Source organism: Triticum aestivum, chromosome 2D, assembly GCF_018294505.1.
Source record: "Triticum aestivum cultivar Chinese Spring chromosome 2D, IWGSC CS RefSeq v2.1, whole genome shotgun sequence".
Classification (NCBI taxonomy): Eukaryota; Viridiplantae; Streptophyta; class Magnoliopsida; order Poales; family Poaceae; genus Triticum; species Triticum aestivum.
Genome location: NC_057799.1, coordinates 372663149 through 372672912, shown reverse-complemented (window position 1 = coordinate 372672912; position 9764 = coordinate 372663149).

The window sequence follows — 9764 nt, the reverse complement described above, 5'->3', positions numbered from 1 at the left end:
TGCATAGTACCCTCCGCGTTGCAAACCGGACCGGAGCAGCGGCGGGCAGCTTGGCCCCGCTGTGGTTGAGGTAGATCGGCAAGCGACTTGGAGTCCAGCTTGGCACAGTGGCGACGCAGGTCGACACGGCAGTGTGGAGGTGAAGGTGAGGCTGGCTTGGTGCAGCTACGGCTGATGAAGCAAAAACATGACGACAGCAACCGCTTGTGGTCGCGAGGCGTAGGCCCAAACCAGCTTGCGAGTCAACGGCGGAGCCCGAGTCCGCGGAGACGTCTGCTTTCGAGTCGTGGCTGGATCCATTAGCTCACGTCCGTGTCCTCCTCCACGTCGCTGTCTTCTTTCTTAAAGTGCTATTCTTCTTTTGGTAATTGAAAAACCAAACCAATACTACCAACGGCTCCACGTCCTGGTACTAGTATTCACTACTACTACTAGTTAAAGTAATACATGGATAATTCCCTTGGGGAGATCCTGGCTGCTTGTCCGTGGATGGGGTAAAACGTGGTTGTATTTCTTTGACTGGCCACGCGGGGCTGCAGCGAATTTTGCCTCCGATCGGTCTCAGCGACTTCGTAGAACAGCGTAGCGGAAATCGACCCGGACGGGTTGCCAGGTCACGTGCGGCCACGCACGCAACCCTAAATTTTTCTTGAACCTTAAATCTCACAAATCTTTAAATCTGAACTGATGAACTTGGCGCTGATGCAATTCCTTTCAAACCAGCTTTTTTATCCGAAAAATTGCGAGCCCCTCGATCCCTAGGAGTGATCCCTTCAAGAACTCAACACCACCGTGCGTCTGGCCCCATGGTGGGCGCCAACTGTCGTGGTTTTTTCACGGCAGATGTCCTTAGTGTCAGGACTGTGTCGCGAGGCCAACACATATATGTGATAGCTTGAGAGGGGTTGAATGGGACGAGAGACGCGGGACGGATCAACACACAAGACAAGGATTTAGACAGCTTCGGGCCCCGGGAAACATCATCCGGTAATAGCCCTACATGCTGTTTGTGGTTAGGTCTCATTATCATCACGAGGGAGTTGCCGTAAACCGGCTCTTTATGTCTAGCCCTAGAGATTGTTTCTTCTTTCTTGTCCCTCTTTGGGGAGCCCAGCCCCTCCTTATATAAGTTAGAGGGGCGGGTTACATGTGGAGTCCTATTAGGATTAGGACTAGTCTACCTTCTAATACAAACCGGATACAAGTCCGGGTCTTGACTCCTTGTAAGGGAAATATTCCTCACGCCTTTCCTCTTAAACCGGCCCACCATAGTATGAACCGGCCTTCTGGGCCTTGGGCCTTGTCATCCGTCTGACCCGCCCGCCGGGTCACCAGTGAGTCATAATGACCAGGCGGGTTGCTTGTAAACCGCCAGGTCAGGGCGGGTCGCCAGTAAATCGCCAAGTGTCAGCGGGGTCTTCAAATAAACCGCCAAGTTCGGTCGGGTTATACTTCCGGCCGGTTTACGCCGCGGGGTATATCCCCGACATACTATATGATTCACGTTTGACCTTTCGGTCTCCAGTGTTCCGAGGCCATGTCTGTACATGCCAGGCTCGTCAAGTTTAACCCGAGTATTCCGCATGTGGAAAACTGTCTTGCACCCGTTGTGTGTGAACGTAGAGTCTATCACACCCGATCATCACGTGGTGTCTCAACACGACGAACTTTCACAATGTTGCATACTCAAGGAGAACACTTATACCTTGAAATTTTAGTTAAGGGATCATCTTATAATGCTACCGCCGTACTAAGCAAAATAAGATGCATAAAAGATAAACATCACATGCAATCAAACTATGTGACATGATATGGCCATCATCATCTTGTGCTTTTGATCTCCATCTCCAAAGCATCGTCATGATCTCCATTGTCACCGGCTCGACACCTTGATCTCCATTGTAGCGTCGTGGTCGTCTCGCCAACTATTGCTTCTACAACTATCGCTAACGCATAGTGATAAAGTAAAGAAATTACATGGCGTTTTCATTTGATACAATAAAGAGACAACCATAAGGCTCCTGTCGGTTGCCGATAACTTTTACAAAACATGATCATCTCATACAATAACGTATATCACATCATGTCTTGATCATATCACATCACAACATGCCCTGCAAAAACAAGTTAGACGTCCTCTACTTTGTTGTTGCAAGTTTTACGTGGTTGCTATGGGCTTTTAGCAAGAACCGTTCTTACCTACGCATCAAAACCACAATGGTGATTTATCAAGTTTGTTGTTTTAACTTTCAACAAGGACCAGTCGCAGTCAAATTCGATTCAACTAAAGTTGGAGAAACAGACACCCGCCAGCCATCTTTATACAAAACTAGTTGCATGTCTGTCGGTGGAACCGGTCTCATGAACGTGGTCATGTAAGGTTGGTCTAGGCCACTTCATCCAACAATACCGCCGAATCAAAATAAGACATTGGTGGTAAGCAGTATGAAGATCACCGCCCACAACCCTTTGTGTTCTACTCGTGCATATCATCTACGCATAGACCTGACTCGGATGCCACTGTTGGGAAACATAGCATGCAATTTCAAAAAAATTCCTACGCTCACGCAATATCTATCTAGGTGATGCATAGCAACGAGATGGGGAGAGTGTGTCTACGTACCCTCATAGACCGAAAGCGGAAGCGTTTGACAATGCGGTTGATGTAGTCAAACTTCTTCTAGCTCCGAACGTTCAAGCACCGAACGTACGACACCTCTGATTTCTACACACGTTCAGCGCGATAACGTCCCTCGCCTTCTTGATCCAGCAAGGTGTCGAGGAAGTAGATGAGTTCCGTTGACACGACGGCGTGGTGACGGTGATGGTGAAGTGATCCATGCAAGGCTTCGCCTAAGCACCGCGAGAATATGACTGGGGGTGTAAACTGTGGAGGGGGGCGCCGCACATGGCTAACAATTGATGTTGTTTGTTCTAGGCGCGCCTCCCCATGTATATATAGGTGGGAGGGGAGGAGAGGCAGCCATGGGGCGCCCCAAGAAGGAGGAATCCTACTTGAGGTCCTCGCCTATTCGGCCTCCCCCTTTCCTTATTTCCGGAGGGGGGAAAGGGAAGAGGAAGGAGAGAAGGAAAGGGGGGCCGAACCCCTCTTTCCCTTCTCCAATTCGGCCTCCTTCCTTGGGGGGTGCGCCACCCCTTGTGGGCTGGTGTGCTCCCCTCCTATGGCCCATATGGCCCATATCTTTCCCCCGGGGGTTCTGGTAACCCACCCGGTACTGCGATAAATATCCGATACTATCTGGAACACTTCCGGTGTCCGAATACTATCATCCTATATATTAATCTTTACCTCTTGACTATTTCGAGACTCCTTGTCATGTCCATGATCTCATCCGGGACTCCGAACATCATTCGGTCACCAAATCACATAACTCATATAATACTAAATCGTCATCGAACGTTAAGCGTGCGGACCCTACAGGTTCAAGAACTATGTAGACATGACTGAGACTCCTCTCCGGTTAATAACCAATAGCGGAACCTGGATGCTCATATTGGCTCCTACATATGTTGGGAAACGTAGCATGCAATTTCAAAAAAAATCCTACGCTCACGCAAGATCTATCTAGGAGATGCATAGCAACGAGAGGGGGGAGTGTGTCCACGTACCCTCATAGACCGAAAGCGGAAGCGTTTGACAACGCGGTTGATGTAGTCGAACTTCTTCTCGTTCCGACCGATCAAGCACCGAACGTACGGCACCTCCGAGTTCTGCACACGTTCAGCTCGATGACGTCCCTCGAACTCATGATCCAGCAAAGTGTCAAGGGAGAGTTTCGTCAGCACGACGGCGTGGTGACAGTGATGGTGAAGTGATTCGCGCAGGGCTTCGCCTAAGCACTACGACAATATGTCCGGAGGCGTAAACTATGGAGGGGGCACCGCACACGGCTAGGAATCAATGTTATGTGTTCTAGAGGTGCCCCCCCCACATATATATATAGGTGGGATAGGGAGGGGAGCAGCAAGGGGCGCCCCAAGTAGGAGTAATCCTACTTGGGCGCCTCCTCCAAGTCGGCCTCCCCCCCTTCCATATTCATCCGGAGGGGGAAGGAAGGAGGAGGGGGAGAGAGGCAAAGGGGGAGGCCGAATCCTCCCCTTTTCTTCTCCCTTCCCTCCTTTCCTTCCCCCTTATTCGGCCTACATGGGGCACACCAGCCCCCTAGGGGCTGGTCTATCCCCTTATTGGCCCATTAGGCCCATGTAGTTGCCGGGGGATGCCCGGAACCCCTTTCGGTGACCCGATATGTACCCGGTACCCCCAGAACAGTTCCGGTGTCCGAATATCATCGTCCTATATATGAATATTTACCTCTCGACCATTTCGAGACTCCTCGTCATGTCCGTGATCTCATCCAGGACTCCAAACAACATTCGGTCACCAAATCACATAACTCATGTAATACAAAATCGTCGTCGAACGTTAAGCGTGCGGACCCTACGGGTTCGAGAACTATGTAAACATGACCGAGACACCTCTCCGGTCAATAACCAACAGCAGAACCTGGATGCTCATATTGGTTCCCACATATTCTACGAAGATCTTTATCGGTCATACCGTAATGACAACATACGTTATTCCCTTTGTCATCGGTATGTTACTTGCCCGAGATTCGATCGTGGGTATCTTCATACCTAGTTCAATCTCGTTACCGGCAAGTCTCTTTACTTGTTCCGTAATACATCATCCCGCAACTAACTCATTAGTCACATTTCTTGCAAGGCTTATTATGATGTGCATTACCGAGAGGGCCCAGAGATACCTCTCCGATACTCGGAGTGACAAATCCTAATCTCGATCTATGCCAACCCAACAAACACCTTCGGAGATACCTGTAGAGCATATTTATAATCACCCATTTACGTTGTGACATTTGATAGCACACAAGGTATTCCTCCGGTATTCGGGAGTTGCATAATCTCATAGTCAAAGGAATATGTATATGACATGAAGAAAGCAATAGCAATAAAACTTATCGATCATTATGCTAAGCTAACGGATGGGTCTTGTCCATCACATCATTCTCCTAATGATGTGATCTCGTTCATCAAATGACAACACATGTCTATGGTTAGGAAACTTAACCATCTTTGATTAAGGAGCTAGTCTAGTAGAGGCTTACTATGGACACTATGTTTTGTCTATGTATCCACGCATGTATCAAGTTTCCGGTTAATACAATTCTAGCATGAATAATAAAAATTTATCAATGATATAAGGAAATATAAATAATAACTTTATTATTGCCTCTAGGGCATATTTCCTTCAACATATTCTACGAAGATCTTTATCGGTCGAACCGTTGTGACCAAATACGTTATTCCCTTTGTCATCGGTATGTTACTTGCCCGGGATTCGATCGTCGGTATCCACATACCTAGTTCAATCTCATTACCGGCAAGTATCTTTACTTGTTCTGTAATACATCATCTTGTAACTAAATCATTAGTCACTTTGCTTGCAAGGCTTCTTATGATGTGCATTACCGAGAGGGCCCACAGATACCTCTCCGATACTCGGAGTGACAAATCCTAATCTCGAGCTATGCCAACCCAACAAACACCTTCAGAAATACCTGTAGAGCATCTTTATAATCACCCAATTACGTTGTGACGTTTGATAGCACACAAGGTATTCCTCTGGTATCAAGGAGTTGCATAATCTCATAGTCGAAGGAATATGTATTTGACCTGAAGAAAGCAATAGCAATAAAACTGAACGATCAATATGCTAAGCTAACGGATGGGTCTTGTCCATCACATCATTCTCCTAATGATGTGATCATGTTCATCAAATGACAACACATGTCTATGGTTAGGAAACTTAACCATCTTTGATTAAGGAGCTAGTCTAGTAGAGGCTTACTAGGGACACAATGTTCTGTCTATGTATCCACACATGTATCAAGTTTCCGGTTAATAAAATTCTAGCATGAATAATAAACATTTATCATGATATAAGGAAATATAAAATAACAACTTTATTATTGCCTCTAGGGCATATTTCCTTCAAAAACAAGAAACTAAAAGATTCGATTGCAAGATTTAAAGATATACCTTCAAGCACTAACCTCCCCGGCAACGATGCCAGAAAAGAGCTTGATGTCTACTACGCAACTTTCTTCTTGTAGACTTGTGTTGGGCCTCCAAGCGCAGAGTTTTGTAAGACAGTAGCAATTTTCCCTCAAGTGGATGACCTAAGGTTTATCAATCCGTGGGAGGCGTAGAATGAAGATGGTCTCTCTCAAACAACCCTGCAACCAAATAACAAAGAGTCTCTTTTGTCCCCAACACACCCAATAGAATGGTAAATTGTATAGGTGCACTAGTTCAGTGAAGAGATGGTGATACAAGTGTAATATGGATGGTAGATATAGGTTTTTGTAATCTGAAAATATAAAAACAGCAAGGTAGCAAGTGGTAAAAGTGAGCGAAAATGGTATTGCAATGCTTGGAATTAAGGCCTAGGGTTCATACTTTCACTAGCGCGAGTTCTCTCAACAATGATAACATAATTAAATCGTATGGCAATCCCTCAACGTGCGACAAAAGTCACTCCAAAGTTCTTATCGCGGAGAACATAAGATGAAATTGCTTGTAGGGTACGAAACCACCTCAAAGTTATTCTTTCCGATCAATCCATTGAGCTATTCCTATAAGTGTCACAAACAGCCCTAGAGTTCATAGTAAAATAACACCATATGACACACATCAATCAACCCTAATGTCACCTAGATACTCCAATGTCACCACAAGTATCCATGGGTCAATTATACGATATGCATCAAACAACTTCAGATTCATAATATTCAATCCAACATAAAGAACCTCAAAGAGTGCCCCAAGATTCCTACCAGAGAAACAAGGACAAAAACATGCATCAGCCCCTATGCATAGATTACCCAATGTCAGCTCGGGAATCCGCGAGTTGAGTGCCAAAACATACATCAAGTGAATCAATAGAACACCCCATAGTCACCGCGGGTATCCCACGCAAGACATACATCAAGTGTTCTCAAATCCGTAATAGTATTCAATCCGATAATAGTGAAACCCCAAAGGTAAAACTCAATTCATCACAAGAAGGTAGAGGGGGAGAAACACCATATGATTCAACTATAGTAACAAAGCTCGCGGTACATCAAGATCATGCCAAATCAAGAACACGAGAGAGAGAGAGAGAGAGAGAGAGAGAGAGAGAGATCAAACACATAGCTACTGGTACATACCCTCACCCCCGTGGGTGAACTACTCCCTCCTCATCATGGAGACCACTGGGATGATGAAGATGGCCACCGATGATGGTTTCCCCCTCCGGTAGGGTGCCGGAACGGGCTCCCTATTGGTTTTTCGTGGCTACAGAGGTTTGCGGCGGTGGAACTCCCGATCTAGGTTTATTTCTCGGGGTTTCTATATTTATAGGAATTTTTGGCGTCGGGAACAAGTCAGGGGGGTCCACGAGGCGACGACAAGACAGGGGGGTGCGCCCGAGGGGGGCGCCCTCCACCCTTGTGAATGCCTCGTGGCTCTTCTGGCCCAACTCTTTTGCTTCGGGGGCTTCTTCTGGTCCATAAAAAATCACCGTAAATTTTCAGCTCATTTGGACTCCATTTGATATTCCTTTTCTGCGAAACTCAAAACAAGGAAAAAAACAGAAACTGGCACTGGGCTCTAGGTTAATATGTTAGTCCCAAAAATCATATAAAATAGCATTTAAATGCATATAAAACCTCCAAGATAGACAATATAATAGCATGGAACAATCAGTGGACGAGCTAGAGGACGAGTGCACCATTTATTTCAGCTATGGGTTAGGGAGAATCGAGGTGGGAGCTAGGGTTTGTCACCTTGAGGTGTGCAAGATGGAAATTACAGCTAGGGTTCATCACATAAATGAGGATTTGGACCGAATCATTCTCCCGGCCACGTCAAATTAACACGTCAGTTGCCTCGTTAGCATAATGAGAGTCAAAACCGCCCTGAATCTAACCAAAACCACTGAAGGGCCACATTTATACCAGTTTTGCAAAATTTAGGGGGGGGTAGGGAGGAATTTAGGGGAAAACTATACTTTCCTCTACCTGAAATCAGGAAATCGCGTCTTTCTGGTTGGCCTCATTTGACTATTTTAACCCAAACAACGAGTTTAAGCAACACACCAACTAAAGTATTACCACACCAAGGGAACATGAGATATATTTCACTATAATATAGGAAACCAACAAGCGTGGGACCACTCTGGAACTCTTGGACAGAGGCTTTTTAAACCTAGCATGGGAAGCCGCTTCCCTAATTACTTGTTTCTCTTTCGACTACGTCCCGCTCATAATCAACATCTCTTCACATATCCCTCGTTCCCGCCTCTTTCATTTTGAATCTTTCTGGGCCCTTCACCCGGCTTGCAAGCGTATCATTTCAGAGGCCTAGACCCCTCCCCACTCAGCTATCACTTTGGACCTAGCCCAAGCCACTGCCATCAAACGCACTAGGTCGATCCTCAAAATTTGGTCCAAAGAACTTAGGCATGTTGACCAACGTGAAATTGACTGCAAGATTGTCATCAACAGATTGACCACTGATGACCCACAAGTATAGGGGATCTATCGTAGTCCTTTCGATAAGTAAGAGTGTCGAACCCAACGAGGAGCAGAAGGAAATGATAAACGGTTTTCAGCAAGGTATTCTCTGCAAGCACTGAAATTATAGGTAACAGATAGTTTTGTGATAAGATAATTTGTAACAAGTAACAAAAGTAAATAAAGTGCAGCAAGGTGGCCCAATCCTTTTTGTAGCAAAGGACAAGCCTGGACAAACTCTTATATAGAGAAAAGCGCTCCCGAGGACACATGGGAATTATCGTCAAGCTAGTTTTCATCACGTTCATATAATTCGCGTTCGGTACTTTGATAGTTTGATATGTGGGTGGACCGGTGCTTGGGTGCTGTCCTTACTTGGACAAGCATCCCACTTATGATTAACCCCTATTGCAAGCGTCCGCAACTACAAAAGAAGTATTAAGGTAAACCTAACCATAGCATGAAACATATGGATCCAAATCAGCCCCTTACGAAGCAACGCATAAACTAGGGTTTAAGCTTTTGTCACTCTAGCAACCCATCATCTACTTATTACTTCCCAATGCCTTACTCTAGGCCCAAACAATGGTGAAGTGTCATGTAGTCGACGTTCACATAACACCACTAGAGGAGAGACAACATACATCTCATCAAAATATCGAACGAATACCAAATTCACATGACTACTAATAGCAAGACTTCTCCCATGTCCTCAGGAACAAACATAACTACTCACAAAGCATATTCATGTTCATAATCAGAGGAGTATTAATATGCATAAAGGATCTGAACATATGTTCTTCCACCAAATAAACCAACTAGCATCAACTACAAGGAGTAATCAACACTACTAGCAACCTACAGGTACCAATCCCGGACTTAGAGACAAGAATTGGATACAAGAGATGAACTAGGGTTTGAGAGGAGATGGTGCTGGTGAAGATGTTGATGGAGATTGGCCCCCTCCCGATGAGAGGAGCGTTGGTGATGACGATGGCGATGATTTCCCCCTCCCGGAGGGAAGTGTCCCCGGCAGAACAGCTCCGTCGGAGCCCTAGATTGGTTCCGCCAAGGTTCCGCCTCGTGGCGGCGGAGTCTCGTCCCGAAAGCTTGCTTATGATTTTTCTTCGGACGAAAGACTTCATATAGCAGAAGATGGGCACCGGA